This window comes from Podarcis gaigeae, assembly GCF_964106915.1.
Source record: "Podarcis gaigeae genome assembly, chromosome: 2".
Classification (NCBI taxonomy): domain Eukaryota; kingdom Metazoa; phylum Chordata; class Lepidosauria; order Squamata; family Lacertidae; genus Podarcis; species Podarcis gaigeae.
The window spans coordinates 106,606,479-106,631,273 of NC_139679.1; the positions used below are offsets into that span (position 1 = coordinate 106,606,479).

The 24,795-nt window shown below is 49.2% G+C and overlaps 1 protein-coding gene across 3 annotated transcripts in view; it reads left to right on the top strand.

Moving 5' to 3' along the window:
* The first annotated feature begins 9,947 nt into the window (after positions 1–9,947).
* KLHDC8B (kelch domain containing 8B) overlaps positions 9,948–24,795 on the top strand; it is a 42,313-nt gene continuing 27,465 nt past the window's right edge. Inside the window, exons 1-2 of one of the 3 annotated variants that reach the window (XM_083725023.1) lie at positions 9,948–10,309; positions 19,680–19,810. The gene's annotated coding sequence lies outside the window, so the exon portion shown is untranslated. Of the gene's footprint in view, positions 10,310–10,366; positions 10,883–19,679; positions 19,811–24,795 lie in introns of those variants that run through there. The other 2 variants (XM_083725024.1, XM_083725025.1) reach the window with 2 other exon arrangements.

Consider the following 24,795-nt stretch of genomic DNA (forward strand, 5'->3'; position numbering starts at 1 on the left):
AGCCCTTATGAACTATAAAACAATATTAACAATGAGGAGCGTCTTGCCCATAGAGGCAAGTGGCGCGGGGCGCCGGGGCGCCAAGTTCTGGAGGGTGCCAGGGAAGAAGCGGAGGCTGGACGCACTGCCTCCTGGCATCAGCTCGCTGCCCTCGCCCACCTCGCTGAAGCAGCGCTGCACCCAGAGCCTGCACCTCTTCCTTTGCCAGAAGAGCCGCCCTCCAGCTGCTGCCCGCCTCCTCCAACCCCGCAAAGCTGCCAGCAAGGAAGGGGAGGGGGGGCATCGGAGGGATCTTTGCACCACGGATATACTTAAGACGGCCCTGTTAACAACATGAATAAAACAGCAGCCAAAATCACAAACTAAGCACTAAGTTCATGCACACCCCCTGCACACCCCAATGACTCATATCTACCACTGTTCAGCTCATTAAAACCCATATCCACATGACTCCTGTGGCAGCAACTCCCTTCTGAAAGCTCTTTGGGCTGGAGGTGGGGCGGCCCAGATGAAACCAGCCATCTTTGTTGGCAAACAAGAGTCTCTCTCCTCCGGAAGTAGTCCCCTTGCGAATGCTCCTAGAGCTGGACAGTGGGGCAGGTCAGGTGGAAAAAGCCATTGCCTGGTGGCCAACAGAGATTCTCTCTCTCCCTCTCTCACCTTACCTCATAAGGCAGTTTCCTGGTTTCCCATCAGCCCCAGTGAGCCTGGCCAATGGCCGGGGTGATAGATGTGCTCTAAGGGCAGTGGAGGGCCACATGTTTCCCATCTTTGCCTCAGTTCTGCTTGCCTGCTCTTCCTGTTGTACGGGAGGAGGGTTTTTCTTAAAATTCAAGCAAGCAAACAAAACCCGCACCCAATTCTTTATAGAACAGCGAGAGCACCCTTCTGGCTGCTGTAGCTCATTGTGGTGAGCTCTTGTGCTAGCAAGATTCCCACCCCCCGCAGAGAGGCTGGCTGTGCCTATTGTTCCTGCTGCCACCGCTGTGAGGCCACAGCTCCCGTTTGCTGCTTGAAAGAGGAGTTTGACAGAATAGCTTTACCTCTCAGCAGCGGGAGGCTGAGCCCAACTCCTTTGCCAGGCATTGGCAAGAAAGCTGGCGGAGGACCAGCTTGGGGAAGCTATTGTTCCTAGTTGGCTTCAAGTCTTTTCAGGTTGTATTAAACCCCTCCCCTTTGCTGAGCTGCTGAGCAAATGTAACATAAAGTGCGAAAGAGCCTTGAGAAAGCAGGAATGTTGCTCAGCTGAAGATTGTCCTGAAGGCAAGATCGTAGAATCTTGAAAGACCTACACTGGCTCCCAGTACGTTTCCGAGCACAGTTCAAAGTGTTGGTGCTGACCTTTAAAGCCCTAAACAGCCTCAGCCCAGTATACCTGAAGGAGCGTCTCCACCCCCACCGTTCTGCCCGGACCCTGAGGTCCAGCGCTGAGGGCCTTCTGGCGGTTCCCTCCCTGCGAGAAGCCAAGTTACAGGGAACCAGGCAGAGGACCTTCTAGGTAGTGACACCCGCCCTGTGGAACACCCTCCCACCAGATGTCAAAGGGAAAAATAACTACCAGACTTTTAGAAGACATCTGAAGGCAGTCCTGTTTAGGGAAGCTTTTAATGTTTAATATACTATTGCATTTTCATATTCTGTTGGAAGCCGCCCAGAGTGGCTGGGGAAACCCAGCCAGATGGGCAGGGTATTATTAATAATAATAATAATAATAATAATAATAATAATAATAATAATAATAAATGATAATAAATGATAATAATAATAATTATTATTCTAGATTTGGAAGGGACCCCAAGGGGCATCTAGTCCAACCCTCTGCAATGCAGGAATCTCAGCTGAAGCATCCGTGGCAGATGGCCACCCAGCCTCTGCTTAAAAGCCTCCAAGGAAGGAGAGTCCACCACCTTCCCAGGGAGTCTGTTCCACTGTCAAACAGCTCTTACCAGCAGAAAGGTCTTCCTGATGCTGAGTCGGAATCGCTTATTCCCTGTCGCCTGCATATGCCACACAAGAGCTTCCAGCAGGCAGTTTCAAAGTTGGAACAGAAACCCCGTGGATTTTTCACAGACCAAACTAGCTTATTCCTTTTTATTAGGTCCTGCTACTATCTATTGTATCGCTTTTTGACTGTCACAGACTTTTAGAAAGAGAAGCATCTCAAAATATATGTTAAATATGCAACTAAAGAAACTGCATGGGCACTAAGTGCTTTCTTGCATTTGCCTCTTGGAGGTGGTTGTTTTGTTTTGTTTTGTTCTGTTTTGTTTTACCTTTAAAAACTCACTGCATGGATTTGAGGAGGATACACTTATCCATGACGATTAGCCATACAGTGGTTCCTCGGGTTAAGAACTTGATTCGTTCCGGAGGTCCGTTCTTAACCTGAAACTGTTCTTAACCTGAGGTACCACTTTCGCGAATGGGGCCTCCTGCTGCCGCCGTGCGTTTTCTGTTCTCATCCTGAAGCAAAGTTCTTAACCTGAGGTACTATTTCTGGGTTAGCGGAGTCTGTAAGCGCCTGTAACCTGAAGCGTCTGTAACCTGAGGTACCACTGTATTAGGTAAAAAAAAATCCATATTCAGAGATGATGTACCCCCGGATATCGGGCCCTGCAGAAGTGCTGTTGCTTCCATGCTTCGCTCGTGCATGTCTCAGCGGTATCTGCCAGTACGGGATGCTGGTTTTGGTGGATCCTCGCTTTGGTCCAGCTTGATCCTTGACCCTTTGGAAGAAGGGTGGGCCAGAGCCTGGGGAGAAGCCAACAAGTGTACTTTTCTGGGTGTCATTCCTGTTCATAATGCCTGGAGGAGAATGCAGTCAAGGGGTTGCCAAGGAAGCAGGGGGGAGGAGGTGACTTATTTAGTGCATAGGATTCAAGGTCTTGCTGGCAGAAGAGGTTCGTCAAGCAGGCAACAGACATAACCAATGCGCTCCCTCCTAATGGTGTCTATGTAGATTGGAAAGCTTGGAGAACCAGCGTAATCCTAGGAAGATAGCTGCAGAAACAGCTCAGATTTCCACCTTGGTCCGATTTGGGCCCATCCACACCGAGGCTGGAAATATGGGTTGGGTGGATCTATGCAAAGCGCAATGCGTGTTTTGATTCTTCTTCCAGCTTATAAGTGGACCAGTGCTTGCTGCATCACCTCCAGCTCCCTTCTGCAGCACCGGTTGAAACCTAGGCAGGCTCCTGCTGTTGTGGGCAGGGCATCAGCTGCAAATGGAAATTAGTAACCTCCTGTCTCACAGGAGTATTCTGGAAATGCTTGAGGCTTTTGCAGGGCAGTTTGCGCATTTAAAAAGTGTTATGCAAACTGTCCTCTTGGTTTGCCTCGCTGTTTTTGCCCCCAAAGATACCCAGAAGCGGCTCGCTACGTTGGCTGCTTTATCATCTGTTTCGAAACTGGTCTGAATGGGAGATCCAGTGGCTTAATATTGCACAAGGGATGTGCTGGAGTGCGGGGGGAACTGCGCAGTTCCACTTGCCCCCCTTTGGCTGGGGGGCTGTCTTTGAAAGAAGGGGCTTGTGCCCCAGATGCAAAGCCCCTCCAAGCAGAGCGCTGCTCCTTCAGGAAGCGTGTGGTCCTGTCCCTCCACCTGTTTCTCTGCCTGACAAGTGACTGACAGCTCTCTCCCCAAAGCCTCTCCTCATCAATTATGAATTCAGTTGCCATCGAGACTGAGGGATTAAGGCAGCTGGAGGCTTCGCTTTCGCAGCCTGCCGTGCGAGGAGGCACCTGTACAGAGCTGGCAGCCCCGCGGCTCTCGGGCAAGGAGGAGAATGCCGCGATTCTGCCGGGCTGCCATTTGTGAAGTGGCCCCTTGGCAAACAGACCCACTCATCTCCTAGCAGCGCCCGTGTCCAGATCGGATCTTTCTTTTATTTCAAGGCTGATTAATCCCAAACATTGTACCGCTCTCCTGGCTCCACAATCTCAGCTGCTGCGCACACAAGGCACTTTTAAGACAGGGCTAGCGACCATTTGTTTCTGTGCCCAGGATGCGGGGTGTTTGAATACTGTTGGGGGGTGAAACCAAAGCTGTCAGTGAGAGCGTACAGAGCCCAAAGAGGGTCCCTTTTTCTCTCTCTTGCACCCCATTTTCAGTGTCTCACAAACATTTTCCACCCCCTTTTCTCTCTCTCCAACATCCCATTTTCTTTGAATACACACAAAACACCTTTTGAATGCATGCTCAAAACCTGAGCTCTTGCTTTTAACCCACCCTTTTATATCCGCAACCCACATAGCGAGAGTCCATTTGCCCCCCCCCCTTTCAATGTTACCTTGGTAATGGGAATTCTAAATGCTTTTAGGCTGCAGTCCAATACACCCCTGGGAGTAAGTCTCCCTCAGCTCAACGGAACTTACTTTTGAGTCGGCACGGATAGGATTGTACTGCTAGCAGTTTTGAATGAAGATTTGGGTGCCTTCGTTATGCCAGATGTCACCTTACATCATCTCATTTACTCCGGATGAAACAAGAAGAGGGATATGCAAATTGCTCTCCAAACATAAATGTGCATCTAAAGGTTTTTTGTGTACAGAGCAGGGCAGGATCATTCCATTATTTTTATTTTTTTGAATTATGAATGTGTCAAGGATTAATCCTGGGGCATTTTAAATTGTAGCACTTTCTTACATCTGGGATAACTCAGTCAGTAGAGCACAAGTCTCTTATTCTCAGGGTTATGAGTTTGGGCAAGAGATTCTTGCATTTGCAGGGGCGCTTTGACTAGATGACCCTCGTCGTCCTTTCCAACTCTGCAGTTCTACGATTCCCAGGAAGGCCAGCAGGAGCCGTAACCTTGTTTTTGAAGGCAGGTTTATTCAAGCACTCTATTGCTCTGAGATATTTATGTTGAGCTAGGCATGGCCATACTCGGCCCTCCAGATGTTTTGATTCCCACCACCCCTGACCACTGGTCCTGTTAGCAAGGGATGATGGGAGTTGTAGTCCCAAAAACATCTGGAGGGCCAAGTTTGGCCATGCCTGGCTTAAGCATTTATAATGGCCCTTTTATGAGTGTTTACTTTGGAAGTTTGTTCGTTGCAGCGTTCGCTGCGTCAGGTTTCTGTCAAAAAAGAAAACAAGTTTCTGTCAAAAAATAAAAGTGATATTGGTATGTGTACCCCCATCTCTGTATGCCCTTTTAGATCTAATAAGTATGGGCCCTGCCCCTTTCTCCTTACCCATCTCTCATCTTGGGAGTTAATCTTCCATTTTCGCCCTTTGTGTCTGAGCATCAGTCCAGGACTTCGCTCCTCCACACAGTGCAATACACAGCTTCTGTTGCACAGATTGCATCTCCTTTGCTTGCCAAAGCTATTTGCCCTTGCTGCCCAAACTCATTTTGGACAAGGTAATTGGTGTTCAAGGTGAAATCATGCAGATTATATGTTGGGGGGCCAAATGAACCTTGCAAATCAATAATGTTTAATGTCAATTTTCTGCAAACTTCCCTCGCAGTGTACTGTGAACAATCATAAGAGCTGCTAGACTAACTCCTCTAAAGGTCTCCTGTGTCCTTAAATAGTGTATACAAGAGGAGGGAGTTTTAATAGGCACAGATTTTCCAGTCATGATCTTGCAGTGGTGGGAATAGTTGCTTTTCTCCCCCACCCGCAAATCCTCCAATTATCTCGCTAAAGGCCAGGGTGCCCTGTTTTGTTCTGAAGATGACTACAGGAAATGAGTTGCCACTCAAGACATAGGAGTTCTGACCCTTTCATATGTAGCTTTGGCAAATTAGTTTCCTAGCAGGCAGTTGTGCATGGAGACAAAAAGGTTTCACCTGTGATATTTTTGCATTTTGAAAGCTCAGGAGCCTTTTAAAAAAAGAAAGTTGGGTCCAGTTTGAACAGAACTACCTTTTGCACATGACATCTATGTAATCTTCGGTGTTATCCTTGTCAGAACATTCTACAACTGTTCATCCATTGCAAACACAAGAGGAAAGCATCTTGCACCAGTTTAATGACTGCCACGGAAACTGCCGTGACTTTTGAAGGCTGTAACTTACTTCATCAAGTGCACATCTACTTGTCATGTTTATGGAAATAAGGTTTGAAAGATGGTGACAAAGTATACACAAATGCTTTAAAAGCACAGATCTATTAAGTTATTAAAATGTCAATTCTAATTGGTTTGGAGTTCTGGGGGTTTTTTTAAGACTCGAGTGGTGCTTTTTATACTTTAAATCATGCACAAAATCTTTTCCTCCAAGAAGTGAAGGTGGCCACCAGTTTATAAGACTTAAAAAAAATTAAAAAACTAAGACAACTTTATGGAGGAATGGACTACCAAGGGTACTAACCACAGCAAGTAAACAAAAACAAAAACACTTCCATGTATACAAGTAGTATATCTGTGATTATCCATATGCTAGGGACTAGCAACAGGAGATGCATACAAGCTTAATGCACTGCTTGTGAAGTCCCAGGCTGCCTGGAAGCAGGTGGACAAAATCTTGTGTTCTTACATACAATGTGGCTTATGATTCCAGACTAATATTGCATAATAAATCCAATATGTCCGACATCTCTGGCTTATTGTACATCACATTCATGCAAACGGTGCACAAGGTAGGTTCATTGCCTGTCCCCTAAATGAACAAATTAGCTGCAGCCTTCTCACTAATTATGCATTTCGAGTGAAGCACTCGGTCCTGAGCCAGTTGCTCACCTCTGGCAAACCATCAACATATGACAGATGGATGCAGGCAGCTGCCAGAGAACTGGATAGCCAGAAACCAACTGGACGTTTTATATATTTTATGTATATTTCATATATACATTTCTTCATGGAAGTAAAATTTGATGGATTGGATTTATATGCCACCTTCTCCAAGGGAACGTAGTTCTCCCTGTCCATTTAAACCCCACGACAACCTTGCGAGGTAGGTTAGGCTGAGAGGCAGTGACTGGCCCAAGGTCACCCTGTGAATTTCCTGGCAGAGTGGCGGTCTGAACCCTGTTCTCCTGGGTACTAGCCTGACACACTAACCACTAGGCCGCACTGAACGTTATGTGTGATGTAGGGATTCCTCTAGGTACTTAAAAGACTCTGGGTATATGCTGATATAGGGACGCGGGTGGCGCTGTGGGTTAAACCACAGAGCCTAGGACTTGACGATCAGAAGATTGGGGGTTTGAATTCCCATGACGGGCTGAGCTCCCATTGCTCAGTCCCTGCTCCTGCCAACCTAGCAGTTCAAAAGCACGTCAAAGTGAAAGTTGATAAATAGGTACCGCTCTGGCGGGAAGGTAAACGGCGTTTCCGTGTGCTGCTCTGGTTCGCCAGAAGCGGCTTTGTCATGCTGGCCACATGACCCAGAAGATGTACGCCGACTCCCTCGGCCAATAAAGTGAGATGAGTGCCGCAACCCCAGAGTCAGTCACGACTGGACCTATTGGTCAGGGGTCCCTTTACCTTTTATATGCTAATAAACATATGTGCGCCTTTATATCTGAGCAAATCAAGGTACTGCGTGGCAACGTGTCTGTGTCCCTGATGGGGCCTGGATGCACAGAAACCCTGTAAGCAAACTAAAACGGTTTTAGAAAAAAAGGGGAAAGCCAGGCTTAGCGGGACCCAGCATAAAAAAGCAGCCTCAGGCCCCCTGGCCCCTGACGATGGTTGCACTCTGGGGGCAGCTTTCTCCATGTTGTACCACCCAAACAAATACTGTCTGTACATGACACTGCCTACCCTTTTAAGGAGAAGTATACTGCATGCCAGCGGCCGGCTGGAAAGGGAGCAGTCCAGAAAAGCAGCTTCTCTTTGAAGAATTGCTGTGTTTCGTTTTGTTCTTAAAGGGAAGGAGCTGCAGTTCTGTGGCAGGCCCCATGCTTGGTATGCAGATGGCTCCAAGATCAACCGCAGGCATCTCCTGGTAGGCTGGGGGGGGGGGGGAATTGTGTTAGAAACCCTGCAGATCAGGACAGGGAACCTCTGGCTCTCAAAAGTTACTGGGCTGATTGCCACTAGCCCAAACCGAGCCAATGGGGCCAATGGTCTGCAATAGCTTCCTAGGATGTTTTCATTAGTTTCCTAGCCTGCCTTTGTTCCATCATGGAATGCTACTGAGATTATTATTATTATTATTATTATTATTATTATTATTATTATTATTAATTTATACCCCGCCCATCTGGCTGGGTTTCCCCATCCACTCTTCCAACAGAACACTAAAATACAATAACCTATTAAACATTAAAAGCTTCCCTAAACAGGGCTGCTTTCAGATGTCTTCTAAAAGTTTGGTAGTTATTTTTCTCTTTGACATCTGGTGGGAGGGCATTCCACAGGGCAGGTGCCACTACCGAGAAGGCCCTCTCCCTGGTTCCCTGTAACTTGGCTTCTCGTAGTGACGGAACCACCAGAAGGCCCTCGGAGCTGGACCTCAGTGTCCGGGCAGAACGATGGAGGTGGAGATGCACCTTCAGGTATACTGGACCCAGGCTGTTTAGGGGTTTAAAGGTCAGCACCAACACCTGGTCCTTCAGAGGCACAGTTACCCCAATCAGGACCAGGGAGTCCTCCACACCCACCCACCTCCAGTACTTCTGTCTTGTCAGGATTCAACTGCAATCTGTTAGCTGGGAAGCCCATGAGCTGGGTGGGGATAGTGGATCGCTGCAAAAGGAAATGGGTGCTAGCTAAGCAAGAGGCGAATCATCCGAGATCCAGGAAGGAACAATAAAGGAGCACAAGGGAGTTGTGTGAGACCAGAGCTCTGGGTTAGTGGGCAAGAGCATTCCTCGCCAAAGCGATCTTCCACATGCCGGACATCGAGCCAGCACAAATTAAAGACAGGTTACAGAAAACAGGGTGGGGGAAGAGCCATGTTTGCACTGTACAAGCATGCAAGCATCATAGCAGCCTCTTGCATGCAATTTTTTAAAAAAAATGATCTAGCCTGCTAGGGGCTGTCAGACGGTGGTGGTGAGCATTTCTCTGCTGGGTGAAAAGCAGGCGGCTTTCCTTTTGGTAGCCGGCTTGGTTTCTATGCTAAAAAGCAGAGGAGGAAAGGAGCATCTCGCCAGCATGCCTTGACACCTAGAGCTACCAGGCAAGTGCCTGAATGCAAGGCTGCCTGTGTTGCAGATGTGGCATCCACTGTGTGTGAAAGGAGAGTCTCACAGTCTCTTTAGATGGTGTTTGCTGCTTTTAGCTTTTATGAATGAAGATTTGGACCTAGTGGCACAGGATCATAGAACTGTAGAGCTGGAAGGCACCCCTGCAGTGCAGTTCCTTCATCCACGTCCCAGTCCAGCCCTGCTATGCCACAAGGGCCTGAAACAGAGGTTGTAAAAAGCCAAGGCCGGCAGCCCTCCTGTTCCTTCAGTTCTGGCTGATGAGTGAGCACAGCAGTAGTGCATCTGCTTTTCAGGCAGGAGGTTCCAGGCTGAACCCCTGGCCTCTCCAGCAGGGCTGGGAATGCCCCCTGCCAGAACCCATGGAGAGCTGCTGCCAGTCAGTGCAGACAATATGGAGTTCGGTGGACAAAGCCAGCTTCCTATGTTAAAAAAAAAAAAAAGGTGGAGAAGGTATGTTTCTTCATGTGCTCCGCCATCTCTGGGTCTTTGGGGTGGGATTGCACCGGCCTTCAGGAAAGAGATGTTGTTGTTTTGTTCCAGCAGCGTCTTTCCTTGGGTTTTCTCCGCTTCTCAGAAAAAAAACCCCACCAAAATACACCACCCCGCTCCGTTTATGTAATTGTTCCATATAGGATTTTTTTTTAACCATTCAGAAAATGGAAATGTTAAAATTCCCACTAAACAGAACGGGATGATGGGTGAGTGCGGGGTAGGGAAGGAAGGAGAGGATCCGGGAGAGGAGAGGCCGTCGCATTTCGAGGCGGAGGGGCTTTCGGCCAGCTCGGCGCCGCGCGCTCCCCGCCTTCCCGGGGCTCCGGGCGCCGCTGCCCAGCGCCTGTCCCGAGCGCGCTGCTGCGCCCGGCGGAGAAAGAGTTAAGGCAGAGCGCGCGCGGCGTGTGTGGCGGCGGCGGCGGCCGCGTCCCACCCCTCCTGCCCGCCGCCCACCTCTCCCCCTTCCTTCCTCCCCCTGCGCGGTATAGAGGAGCTCGCCGAGAGGGGAGAAGCTGGATCGGAGCAGGGGAGCCGCGAGAAGAAGGCGCGAGGAAGGCGCCATCCCCTCCCCTCCAACAACACCCCGGCGCGCCTGCAGAGTTCGGACCGCGCAGTCCGGGGAGGTGAGCGCGGCGCGCGGTGCTGCCCGGGGCCGTCGGGTGGAGAACTCCGATCGCCGGACTGTGGCGTCCAGGAGCCCTGCGGTGGCCGGGTGAGTGAGTGGGGAAGGGGGCGACTCCTCCGACTCCTCTGCAAAGTTTTTCCTGGGCAAGCCGAGAGAGGCCGCAGGGAGCCCGGGAAGGCTGCGCGTCCCCAAGCCGGAGAGAGGCGAGGGGGCGCAGGAGCCGGAGCTTGGCGCAGCGCGCCTCCTTCTGCGGCCATTGGGTGTGTTTGGGGGGAGCCCCCGCGACTCCCTCGAGCTGCGGCGGCGGCGCACGCCCCGGAGCCGGCCCAGCCCTTCCTTCAGCCGCCCGGGGCTGCGAAGTCTCCGCGCCGTCGAGTAAAGCTGCGAGGCGAGCCGGAGATCAGCCGCCGCCTGCCAACAACCGACGCGGCGCAGTTCTTCCCCGGTGTGTCGCCCCCTAGTCTACTTTTCCTTCTGTCCCGCCCCCTGGGGAGATGTGTGGGTAGCGCTGAGAACTGAGATGGGCTTAGGAGGCCTGTATTCAGCGCCGTGCCGGCCGTGTCCCTGAGCACGTGCAGAGTGCTCTTGCCAATTCTTCCGTGCTGTTAGGTAGCTTGAGCCTCTATATGTTGGCAAGGAAGGAAGATCTACTGCAGCCAGGTAGGTTGTTACACCGGGGACTGTGAAGACGGGATTGGAAGGGAAAAGATTGGAAGGTGAGAAATGATATGAACAATAAAGGAAAGCTCAGGAGGAAACTCCTGTTTGCCTTCTTAACCAAGCTAAAATGTTGTTGCCCACCTGCAACCCCTACCTCTTGCTAAACTCTTTGCCAACCCGGACTGCAATTTCGTGACCACTAGTCCTGATGGTCATGCTCTCCCTCCCCTCTTGGAGGTTGCCTCTGAACTGCTGGACATGGCAGGTGAGCAGCCCTCAGGTCTTCCTTGCTGGCTAGCCGCAGTGCAAACAGCACATAAAAAGAGCTTGCAGGATCAGGCCAATGGCCCAGCATCCTTTTCTCACGGTGGCTGGCCAACCAGGATACTGGACTGGTTGGTGTTTTTCTTACACTGGCTTAATAGCGGTGCACCAAATATCAGGAGTTTTCTGTCTTATTTAACCCCTCCAATGCTTTATTTTTAATGCCCATCCCTTCTATAGTGCGTCCCCTTCAGACTTTTGTTTTCCCTCAAACTCCTGGGGAGGAGAGCTTCTCTTCCATTAGCCTAACAGCTTGCTCTCACTCGCCCTGACGAAGCGCCCGGTTGCGTCAGAGCAACGGCTGCCCAGTCTGGCACCCGGATCCCTACACTCGCCAGTCAGACGCCTCGGGGACTGGCCCACCAAGCACGGTACAAAGCCCCCTCCCTTCCTTGTGCACCCCCTAGCAAGGGGCACCCAGACACAAACGGACTCTGATCCCGGAGAGAGAGTATATTGCCATCGTGACTTTCTTCTCCATGATACCGTCTGATCTCTCTAAAGCTGTCTAAGTGACTGGCTGTCACAGAATTGGAGACAACGTGTTCTGTCGTTTTAACTGTGTGCCATGTGGACAAGTACTTCTTTATATCTGCCCTAAAGCGTCGTTGGCTGAGCCCAGTTCTTCCGCAATGCTTCGTTTGAATAGATGAGACTCTTCTCAAAGAGGACTGCAACAGAAAGAAGTGAGTGGATCCCATCGAGGGTCACTCAAGACACCTGTTGATGTGAGCATTCATCCTGATTTGTTTCCACCATTGAAGCAGATGTCATTCCACACTTATCCGTGCATTTCTTCTTCACTCTGGCAAAAAGTATTATCTTTTTGGAGAAGCGGGTTTGTTGAACCAGACCTCCTGATCAGCTGTAGTTGTCGTACAACCTGAATTTCCTGGTGTGTGCTTGAATCCTGCCCCCAAAATAGCAGCACTCTGGAAGTGAGTAACCTAATTGGGTTACTCAATTGGGTTGTGTTTTTATTCTTTTTTTCTTGGGAGGTGCCCACCCTGGCTGGGGCAAACAAGTCAGATGGCCGGCATATAAACATTATTATTATTATTATTAATGAATGCATCAGGCTGGGCGGAGATGGTTGCAGCTTCTCATTGGCCTCAGCCTACAGCCTCACACAGCACAGTGCATTAAGCCGTTCAGTGATCTTGGTTGGAGAAGTGTGATCAGAAGCAGTGCGGACAGCATGCATCAGTTCAGCCTTCTGAATCCATCCGACGATGAAGTCTTGGAATTTACACAGCCTCAGCTCTGGTCCTTGGGGCAAGAAGTGGGGCTCCAGGCAGTATATAAATAGCTAGTCGTTGCACTGTTTGAAGCCCACCCCTTTGGGAAAAATAGGGATTTTAAAAGGCATGGATGTCCATTCTAGCTTGTATTTGTTGCGTGCTGTGCTGCTTCCATTCCACTGCATTTCGGCTTCCGAGAAAAATTACGATAGTCGTCTTGCTGCCCATTGCGGCAGAATTTTATGTAATTACTTACGTTATCATTACGTTTATTTAACACAATGTATATACCCCTTGATTGCAGCAAAACCTCCAAGTGGTTTACAAGAAATATTAAAATTATCAATAAAAAACCCAGTTTAAAAGATTAATAAATAATTTAAATTAACAGCAAAAGAGATTAAAATTTGACAGCTTCTGTGTGTCTGGATATGCTTGCCTAAACAGAAATGTTTTAAGCTTTAAGCAAAGCCTTTCTGGGGTCAAGAGGCAGGGAGTTCCAAAGTGTAGGTAATGCCATGATGGATTACTTGCAAATATGGAACGAGTATTACGTGGCTCCTGTAACAGGGCCAGTTCCATTAATTTCGGAGCAACAGAAGCGCAGCGGAAATGGGGATGATTAATTAGGTATCGTTGGCAGACCGAAAACATCAACAACGTCAAATAGCAACTGTGTTTGCTGGATCGGTTTCCGTTCCGGACACAGGGCAAATAAGCAGACACTGGCAATTGCTGCTCCCGTTTCCGTCAGAATTCTCTGACATCTCTATTACAAACCATCAAGCACTGACATGCGTTATTATCTGCTTGAGAGTCACAGAGTATATGTTGAGAATTAAGGAGCAGTGTGGCACAGCCGTGTCGCCGGAAGATTAGTACTGTACCAGACTTTTCTAGTATTGTTTTTGCTGACTCACAGACTGTCACCATTTTCCAGCAGGATTCCATCACATACCGGCAAATTGTGGTTGTGCAATTTCAGTTTGATGGGGAGAATCTTGTGGAACAAACGTGCTTCCCTAAAAGATCGGGGTTTTTTTGCGTTAACAAAAGCGCAAGGAAAGTGCAGGATGTTCCTTGTTTTGACACAGCATCGTCTAACCTCCCTGGAAACCAATCAAGATAAATAAACAGCAGGTGGCCTGGAAATGCTCTCGGAGAAGGACCACCACAAGGGAACATAGAAAGAAGCAAAGGCGGGTCTGGCTGGTTTCATCTCAATAATAATTTATTATTTATACCCCGCCCATCTGGCTGGGCCTCCCCAGCCACTCTGGGTGGCTTCCATAGCAATCAAAAATACAGTAAAATATCACACGTTAAAAACTTCCATGAACAGGGCTGCCTTAAGATGTCTTCTGAATGTCAAGTACTGTAGTTGTTTATCGCTTTGACATCTGCTGGAAGGGCGTTCCACAGGGCGGGCACCACTACCGAGAAGGCCCTCTGCCTGGTTCCCTGTAGCTTTGCTTCTCGCAATGAGGGAACCGCCAGAAGGCCCTCGGTGCTGGACCTCAGCGTCCGGGCAGAATGATGGGGGTGGAGACGCTCCTTCAGGTATCTCAACCCTGGACCCAGAGATTAGTTTGGCCCTTGGGTGTGTTTTCAGAGCCAGAGTTTGGCCTTAGAGTCTTAGAATCGCAGAGCTGGAAAGCGCCCTGAAGAAATACAACCTTCTTCAATGCAGGAATATGCAGCTTTCCCATGTGGGGATCCAACCTGCAACATTCGCGTTACCAGCACCGTTCTCTTACCAACTGAGCCATCCAGGCCTTGGAACATGCTTTGCAAGGAAAGGAATGCCTGCTTTGATCACGTGCACAATATATCTCTGCCGTGCATCTGAGGATTGAGGGAAAGGCTTCAAGGAGAAAGGATATATGCAGTGTTCCCCGCAGGGGTTGAAACCCAGCGCTTCTTGTTACAAATTAAGTGCTGGTCGATCAGATGGCTGACCTATCGGCTGCCTGCAGTCGCTGTCAAGTTGGCTGAGGTCTTAATTGCAAGCCCGTTGGTGTCTTACCCAAAAATGGAAGAGGGGGTGGCGATTGGAGAGAGAGCAATCCCCAGCTCTTTGGAAACATGCCTGTGCAAAGTGGCTTCCTCTACCCAGATCCTAAGCAAAACCTGTTATTTCACTGCCACATGTTCCACCGTGGAACGTATTTCCCAGGGAAGGGGTTTAAGATTAGAGTGCTGTGCTTTTCATAATGAGCCTTTGAACCGCAAAACAGTAAGAAGAGCTGGGGATTAGCTAGCATGTGCCCGCGCCACCCCCGGCCACATGGACACAGTGCGCAGAGCGAGGTACTTTTAGAGTCTGGACTGAACGCTCCTGTCCTTTCTGCTTCGATGGCAAATATGTATTGCGTGGCAAGTCCCCTCCCCCATGAGAAATGAAGACACTGGACACATTATTTAAGGTTAATGGGCATAAAAAGGCCACAACTTTATTGATTGCAGAATTGAAAGGTATTGGCCTTAGGCATTGGCTCCTATCGACTACCTGGCATGGAGACTGGGAAGGGTTATCCACAAGCCATGGGAGTCCTGTTGAAGTACGCCAACTAGGATCCCACGGGTGTCACTGCTCGGGGGCCTGCTGGAGGCCCTTACCTCCCTAGGTTTCGGACAAGGCAACGCCCCCCGGAGTCCTCTACCAGACTACCCTTTTCATTGGGGGGAGGTGATGGCGCTTCCTTCCCCCCATTCATTTGCATAGCAATTCAACCCCCTGCCAATGCCTAACCGCCAATACCGCGAAAGTTGTGACGTTTGCTACGAGGTAGGCGAAAAAACCAAAAGGCTAGAAGTGCGCCAAATTGGAAAAATTCCTACCAGGCCCCTTGCGGCGACCAACCGGAGTCCATAGCAAGGTCATAGCTAGCTAATCGTAAAGGGTGGGTGGAATGGGAAAAAACCGCTCAGCTGGAAAGGGGAAAGAGGGCAATCCCCGGGCGTGCCTGGCCTTAAATAGGCTAGGCCCCGCCTCCCCAGCCCGCTGATTGGCGGGCAGGGTCGAAGGCACGCCCGGGGATTCCCTGTTCACGCGGGGGCAAAAGGCCAGCCCCCGCGTGTGTGGGAGGGGTTAACCCACAACCCCCTCTTCTCCGTAAGCTCATAAATGGCTTTACTTCAAAACATACGAAATCCAGCTCTTCTGCAATCGGGTGCCCTGCTGCTTATTCTGCTGATTGTAGGAGACTTGATTCAGTCCACCCTTAAAAGGCAAAGCTGGGATAGCTCAGTTGGTAGAGCACGAGGCCCTTGATCTCAGGGTTGTGGGTTTCGGCCCCGTGTTGGGCAAAAGATTCCCGCATCGCAGGAGATTGGACTAGATGACCCTCGTGGTCCCTTCCAACTCAATGATTCTGTCCACCTAATTTCACCCTTTCCAAAACAATTTGCGGACCTTCGAAATTTGCCTTCCAAATTCCAAATTTGCCTTCCACCCTTTCCAAAACAATTTGCGGACCTTCTGTGAATTTCGCAATGCTGTTCTGCAATCGGTGGGTGCGTACTGAAATCTTTAGATGAAAGAAAGGTGTCCATAACTGTCAGAGTGGGGGGGATTGCTTTGCAAAAAATATATAAATATGTGTGTATTGGACAAGATGGCATGCCAACCTTTGTAATATTACGAGGAATTTGCACTAAAAGGCAGGTGAATTTTCACAAGAATCGTTGTTATTTTTTAAAATGACAAAATGAACTCAAGATCGGGGAGGAGAGGAAGAAACCGAGAGCATCCAAAATGGACAGATTGGCTCATCCCTGGCTGAGGGGGGCTCTGCACATCTGCTCCAAGGTCCCACCTTGACAATGCCATTGCACATGCGCACACTGAGAGGTCACATTCCTGTTCAGGAAGAGGCTCTCCTCCTCCTCTCTTGATCCTGTCCCTCAAACATCACTAATTAACCAGATACTCTTCTCCTGCCCCCTTTTAATTCATGTGTTCGAATGAATTCCTGCGTTCCTGTTTGCATCCTTAGTTCCTAACATACCAGATCATGGTGAATCCCTTCTCCTGCTCCCGCCCCCGCCCCCAAAATGAATTTTCCTCCTTCTATTGTTTGTTTACTTCTCCCAGCATAATCCCAGAGCGGTTTCCAAGAATGCACAAAGTACAATATTACATACGTTAGAAACGACTCGGCTAATACAAACAAGCAAGAAGACAAGAGCAGGGGAACAAGGGAACCAAAGGATGCCTGGGAGAATGGCATAGTTTTCCCTTGCCACCAGAGTCTCCATCATGCAAGCTGCCCAGGGGGGAGGCCTCTTTTGAACTGTAGGGCAGATGGCTGTGCCCTCTTTGTGCCTTTGCTACAGTGCCTGCCTTTGCTCGGTTGAGTTCGATCTGTTTCGTCGGGAGCATGTAGCCGGTGTTTTGCTGCTGCTGCTCTTCTTCCCATCATATGCGTCTCTCTTTTTCTGTGTTTTAAGGGAGACGGATGCCCCTAAAGATGGCCTGTACATGTCCCCTATGCCATGGGATAGTGTTAAAAGGGTGGGTTATTATAAATCCATTTAGCATTATGAGGTACAAAGACACCGTCTTCCTTGCCCTGGCTACTGAGTTGAAGAGCAGGGTAGATGCCGCTCTCAATAACAGCAACAAACTTGACATCTTTCCGCAGGGCCTGCAAGACAGAGCTGTTCCACCAGGCCTTTGGCCAGGGCACAGCCTGACTCCCTCCTTTGGCAATCTTCACAGAACTCTAGCTCAATAGTTGCCATCACTTTGATTTGAATTTTCTAATGAAATGATTTTAGAATGTTGTATTATTTTATTGTTGTTAGCCACCCTGAGCCCGGCTTCGGCTGGGGAGGGCAGGATAATGTATTATTATTATTATTATTATTATTATTATTATTTTGTCAGAAAGCCACAACAATGCACTGCTGTGCCCTCAACCTTTGACCTGCCCAGCCACTGCACAGCACTTGCCTTGCTTGGCAACTCAGCGGCTCTGCATGGAGGAATGTCGCAGAACGGTGTTCTTGTCGGATCTGGTGCTGAAAAATCTCTTCCCCTCTCAGCTAGGATTATGTGTGCCCTGTTAATCTGTGCCCTCGGTCTCCCCTGTTTGCTTAACATGGCGTCTTGAGCATCTTTGCTCTCAAGCATCTAGTCCTCATGTTTGTGGGAAATATGTAACTCGGATCAGTATTTGGCATGGGCTCAAAGGAGGGTAGGCAGGAAATGGTTTTGAAAGCGGTCAGGGGCTTCAGTCCCCTTTGGCGTTCTCTTTGGTTCCTCTAGGTCTACTCGTGGTTCAAGCCCATGCACGGACAACTTTGGGCAGGATTCCTGCATTGCATTGGGTTGGACTAGATGACCCTCAAGGTCCCTCCCAACTCTACAGTTCTGTGAATATTCCATACCTTTATCTCCCAGTTCTGCTAATCTGCACCTATACCTCTTCCTCTGTGCCCTTCTCCTGCTCCCCCTCATATTCTGTTATCGCCTTTTGCTTTTCCAGCTCTTGTTTTACAATTCCAAATTATCCACTAATCCATATCTCGGAAGCAGACATTAATATGCAAATCATGCACTTATCACTGACTTGGTTTGCATAGGGGGGTAGGAATTTCTGCGGATAGGGAAAAGAGGCCTCCCTCTCCCTTTCGCGTTATGTTGACGCTTGGCTCCCTCACCTTCCTTTACCTGTAGTGAGCGTGATCCTTCAAATCAACTGAGGCTTAATCTGGCTCAATTTAATAAAAAAGGAATTTTCTGCCGGCTTAAGGCTGAATCCTCTGGTCTCCCTTTGTGGGATGAGATGGTTAAGGTGCCAGCGGCAGAATTATCGCGGCCAGCCTGCACGTCCTGTCTTGCGAGAGAGAGAGAGAGAGAGAGAGAGAGCGCCACTGGGGTTTAGCTTCCTTTTTTTTTTTTAAGATACAGATTCCAAACTCTTGGCTGCTTGCACTGAACTGCAGGGGTAGCCAGAGCTGGGGATTGCTGAGTCAGCAGTGCTAGCAATGCAGTCGAAAGCCTCTGCATCAGAGCAAGGCAAAGTGTGGCCGGACACCTTCTTCAGACGGCTGCACCCTGTTCAGCTCCATCGCCAGCCCCGCAATCTTGCTCTACAGCTGCGTAGGGTGTGCAGGGTCCATGGGAGTGGGCTGTTGTTGTCCAGCAAGGGAGCAGCATGAGCTAAAGGTCTGGATGGTAGGATCGGAGGCTGCTCTTGAAGTATGGTGCTCAAAGCCGGTATTGCCCTGTGTTTCAGCAAGGTAGGCAGTCTCAGATCTGAAGCGAGAGTGCCCGCGTACATGATGATAAATATTCAAGCGTGCAACGCAGGGGTTCTCAACGGGTGTGGCGGGAGAGGGTGGCAAGTGTGGCAGGATAAATTCAAGGGCAACCAGAGGAACGTGCACACCTTTCAGCGTAGCATAGTATCAAAGTTAATTTTTTCACTTGCAGAATTTTGGAAAGGATCCATGTTCTCATTGTTTTTTATACTTTTTGGGTGTCTCACAAAGTTGTCGTGTTCTGTGTTAAGAACCAGTCCCTGCTAGCGATCGTTTTCTCCTGATACATTTCTTACCAATAAAAACATTGGGTGCGACGTGAGCAAATTTTTTATTCTGAAAGTGTGGCCCAGGGAAAAGAAAGTTTGAGAACCGTTGCTGTAAGGAAACAGCCACGCATTGATTTATTTATTGTGGCCTCAGTGCCCGCTAGAATATTGGAGTGCCTCAGTTCACGTCAGAAGTAGCTGAGCCAGCTCCCTTCCTAAAGGATGGATGGATGAAATGGGAGTTTGTGCAAATCAGGGGTTGTCGCTTCCCCCTTTCCCCCAAGGGCTGCCTTTCCGCACATCCATTTCCAAATGATGTTTAAGGGACGCGGGTGGCACTGTGGGTTAAACCACAGAGCCTAGGACTTGCCGATCAGAAGGTTGCCGGTTCGAATCCCTGCAACAGGGTGAGCTCCCGGTGCTAGGCCCCTGCTCCTGCCAACCTAGCACATCAACGTGCAAGTAGATAAATAGGTACCACTCCAGCAGGAAGGTAAACGGAGTTTCCGTGCACTGCTCTGGTTCGCCAGAAGCGGCTTAGTCATGCTGGCCACATGACCCGGAAGCTGTACGCCAGCTCCCTTGTCCAATAAAGCGAGATGAGCGCCGCAACCCCAGAGTCGGCCACGACTGGACCTAATGGTCAGGGGTCCCTTTACCTTTAATAATGCTATATATTTCTTTTCTTAATAGGGTAACATAGTTTCTACATACAGCAGCCTTTCTCAGGGATGTCCAAAGTATACACCATTTACAGCCAGGATAGATTCGTTGTCCAGGTAAGTACTTATCCTTTAGAAGTTTCTCACCACCTACAAAGAATTGTAGAGTTGGAAGGGACACTGAGGGTCATCTAGTCCAGTGTTTCCCAACTTTGAGTCTCCAGCTGTTTTTGGTTCACAACTCCCATTATCCCTAGCTAGCAAGACCAGTGGTCAGGGATGATGGGAATCGTAGTCCGAAAACAGCAGGAGACCCAAGGCTGGGAAACACTGATCTAGTCCAGCCCTCTGCAATGCTGGAATGCAACTAAAGCCCCCATGACAGAAATGTAGTTTTAATTATTTGTAAGATAATTTTGTTCCCCAGTGACTGCAGTTCAGAGCATAGCTGTCAACTTACAGATTTGAAAATAAGGGACCAGCAGCCTCAAAAATAAGGGATCAGCAGCCAAAATAAGGGATTTTCCAAGCACAGGTATGTTCAACCTCTGAGCCCCTCCGAGCCAAAGGCAGAAAGCCCAGCCAGCAGCCAAATAAAGCCTCAAGCGGTGGTTCCCACAGCGCAGCAACCCGGCAAAGGGGATGCAGCAAGGAAAACCACCGTCACCACTCCGCTGGGAAGCGCTGAGCAAAGGTGAGTCCCCAGGCAACGCGGCCGATTTGATCGGCACAAGGCATGCAAGCTCCACCCCCCAGTCGTACTTCGACTCCTTATCGGGTGAGCAATGCAACCAAGCAACACAGTTGGAGCCTCTCTCCTCCCTGGCCGGCAGGGAGGGAGGGAGAGGAGCTGCTTCCTTTGAAACCCGGGAAATTTAAGGGACATCATCAATAAGGGACAGCAGCGGGACACAGCGCTGGGATAAGGGACTTTCCCGCCAAATAAGGGACGGTTGACAGCTATGGTTCAGAGGTACATTGCTTCTGAACTTGGAGGGTGTGTTTGACTGGTAGCCCTTGATAGATAAAGTTGTCTTACACCAAGTCAGACTTTGGGCCCATACTATGCAGTATTAAGGAACCTTTTCTGGCCAGTGGCCCAGATCCTTATCGTCTCACCCCCCGGATGGTCAAATTTGACAAGCTGTCGATCACCTGACACCATACTGTCCGCACTACAAAGCACATCACAGGCTGCTTGAAAGCCCTTTTTGCAATCCTTTGGTGCTGCGATTTCAACCTGCAAATTTCAGGGGCTCAGAAAGCATCATTGGACTGTTTGCAAAAGGGCTTTCAAATAGCCCTGCGCTGTTCTTTGAACCTCCAAAACCCAAAGGTTTCAAGAGCAGCGCAAGAGCTGTTTCCAAAAGGGCTTTAAAGAGCAGCTCAGAGCTGTTTGCAAAAGGGCTTTCAAACCGTTTTTTTGCACTGAGCTTTGGCTATGTGCGCTTGCTCCGAGCCGGAGAGCATGTAGAGCCATACTGAGCAGGATTTAACCCCTCGCTTACCAGCCCCAAACCTCCTAATGACCACTCCTTAACATAACTGCAGTATATGAGGTGGTATAAGAAAGTTTTATAAATAAATATGCACCATTGAAATAGCCTGCTATCCTAGGTTTAAATCCCAGTTTAGCTCTATGGGTGGTTACATATGCTGCTGCATAGCTTTCCTTTCCTCATCTTTTACAGGCTCTTGCAGAAGCTCCTTTAACTAGTTTTCTAGCAACTGACTCCAGGCCCTTTTGCCGCATAACTCTCTAGCCCGCTGAGCTGTGGCTTCTCGCAAATGAGATGCTGCAGCTGCGGTACACCTGGGAACAAATGCCAGGCAATGTTGGGGGGCACCCAGTTCTTGTTCAATGCGATTATGGCGTTGCCTCCTGATTAACCCCCCCCCCTTTCTCAACAGTTCTCAAGAGCCAGCATGTGCCCAGGTCCCTTGGGTGCTGAAGATGGCAAAATAAGTGCCTTCCCTTCCGTCTCCTTAAGAGCCCTGGAAGACCCCCCAGAGGCAAAAGCTATTTCTGATCTGGGGACTGGCTATCAATATTTCATGCCTGGGTTGCTGAATTATGCAGCTCTTGGCTATTAAGCTACTAGAGATCCTAATTTTTGCGGGGAGGAAGATAAATGAGCTGTAGAGTCCTGGTACTTGACAAGATTTAAAAGGGGGAGATTTATCGCTCAAATTAAAAGCTCCAGGTGGGGGCACGGAGCGCGGTAGGGTCTCCGTGGTGGCATGGGGAACCAGGCCTGAGATTCCCAGAGTCTCAAAGGCAGCTGCTGCTGCCACCTCTCTGCTCTCTTTCTTCATCTCACAATGATATGACAAATTGCCTTCAAAGCCAGCTTCGCTCGGGTCTCCCTGATGGCTTCAGCTGAGGAGCTCGTGACAGAGGAGGGACCCAGGTTGGTTGACCCCTGCAGCTGTGCAAATAAGATTGGTGGCTGACCTGGCCTGTGGCCTGTGCAGAAATAAGCAAGCGAAGCTTTCACACAATCACTTGCTGACGTCTGCAGATCCAACTGCTGCGGAACGGGCAGGGGCAGCAGCTGCCTGTAAAATATGGGAACCGTGTGCGGGAAGAAGCCCTGCTTTCCTCTTTCTCCCCCCCCCCCCCACTGAGCAGGACAGAGAGAGCCTATTGTTTGTTGTATTGTTATTTATCTGTCCTGGGTGCTTTAGGTGAGGTTCCTGCCATCGCAGGGGGTTGGACTAGATGACCCTTGGCTCCCTTCCAACTCTTTAAGATTCTACGCTTCTATTTAACATATGCATTTTTATGTTGTCCTTCAGCTATATTCCCAGGAGGTTTGCAAAAAAGCATAGATCAAAATCAACATGCAAAAATAAAAAAATGTGTACAGTGGTACCTTGGGTTACATACGCTTCAGGTTACATACGCTTCAGGGTACAGACTCCGCTAACCCAGAAATAGTGCTTCAGGTTAAGAACTTTGCTTCAGGATGAGAACAGAAATTGTGCTCCGGCGGCGCGGCAGCAGCGGGAGGCCCCTTTAGCTAAAGTGGTGCTTCGGGTTAAGAACAGTTTCAGGTTAAGTACGGACCTCCGGAACAAATTAAGTACTTAACCCGAGGTACCACTGTACAATATGCAAAGCCACAAAATCATAAAAGTGGCATGAAGCAGGTAGGAGGTTTAAAATGGTCCTTAAAAAGCACAAGTTGGCGGGGAGCGAGAAGGAGGTCTTTGCATAGTTCTGGGAAGGAAAATACCGTAGACACCATGTGGGGAAGAGCATAACTGGGGCACCTCCACCAAGAAGGCCCTCTTTCCTGTAGCCACTTGACCTGGCTTAGGTTGACCAGGAGACCAGGAGGGAGCCCTTCCCCACTGGAGATTTTAATGTGTTGTACAGGTACATAGGGAAATACTTTATGCATGGGCTTTGCTCGGTTTTTGTCCCTGGGTGCATCTATTCTGCACCACCACGTGCGAGAGTAGTAACTATTAAGCTGCTATTTGCAGCACCTAAAATGCATCCCATAAACACATTCCCTCTCATTCTGCACAGAAGAAGAAGAAGAGTTTGGATTTGATATCCCGCCTTTCACTCCCTTTAAGGAGTCTCAAAGCGGCTAACAATCTCCTTTTCCCTTCCTCCCCCACAACAAACACTCTGTGAGGTGAGTGGGGCTGAGAGACTTCAGAGAAGTGTGACTGGCCCAAGGTCACCTGGCAGCTGCATGTGGAGGAGCGGAGACGCGAACCCCGTTCCCCAGATTACAAGACTACCGCTCTTAACCACTACACCACAGCTTCATTCAGAATGCATGAGTTAATTGAGATGCAATGGTGCACCTTGTGGGAATGTTATTGTTGTTGTTTTTAGGAGACAGCCCTATTGTGTTTCCTTAATTTTCCTGTAACAGCGGGTTGTCCCTCTCACTTCAGTCCACGGGGCAGGAATATTCAGGTTTACGAGAGTTGCCCTCCTAGTGGGATGGGGGAAATTCCGTTGTTTCCGTTCCTTCCAGTCCGGTTCCAATGCAGGACATTTGCTTGTCACTGTGCAGCCTGGGAAAGCGCCCCTCTCTTTCATTCTCTCTGCCTCTTCTTCTTCTTCTTCAGGGACTTTTAACCCCCCCCCCCAGACCTATAAAGAAAAGAAAGGAAAGGAATTTAGCTGGCGGAGTTTAAAAGGGAATGCGGACGAACAATGGAAGGGCCCTTCGTCACTTACCTATGGCTATTGGTCCTTTACTCTCTGATTGTTGAGAAGCACCTGCCACATTTTCTGGTTGTCGGGATGGCTAGATAAAGTAGATTCTCGGGGGGAGACCCTTTGGGCATCCTTTCCTTTGTCCATCCATGACGATTTGTGCTCATTGCACTGCTTCCTTTCCAAATCAGTGCATGTCCCGTAACTGACATCCTGCATTTTTTTTTATACCAGAAATGCTCAGTGGGTGTGCTTGCCCTGCTTTTGTTGTAATGCAGCAAAATAGCGCCTCTGCAGATGGCGATGAGGGAGGGAGGGAGGGAGGGAGGGAGAGGTCAGCCTGGTGTGAAGCGCTGCCACACCACCTCCTCCTGCCCCCACCTCTCCTGCTCCACCGTCTCCCAGGACCAGGCGAGGACCGAAGAGGAAGGAGCAGAAGCAGGCTGCACACGGACACAGTCTTCGCCTGCTTGCGTGCAGCTCAGGTGGGGGGAGATACGTAAGCTGAGGTCAGGGGAGGGGTCTCTCTGTTGCGGCAGCTGCCTCCTGGGGCTCACACCTAGAGAAGCTGAGAGATGTAGGGCTGATGGGTGCTTTTTCCTAACTTGTAAGTTAGGACCTTGGACAATAACGAGTTACACCATAGTGGCCCAAATTGTGGAAACCTTTTTGGGAAAAGTGTATTTCTGAGGTTTGATGGCTCGTAACACCACTTTCTTTTGGAGTAATACCATAAAATTATAGATCAGTGGAATGATAATTTAATGAAGAATGTAATGCGACAATGTTGGTTCAATTATCTGTATTCTATCAAAAGATATAGGCCAATAACCAGAAAAAAGAAGCACAACTTGCTTAGGTTGACAGTAGCTTTCCTTCATTTGAATGTAGCCAATGAACATGAGTGTTTATGAGGTGTTATGAGCCATCAAACCTCAAAAAACACTTTCCCCAAAAGGTT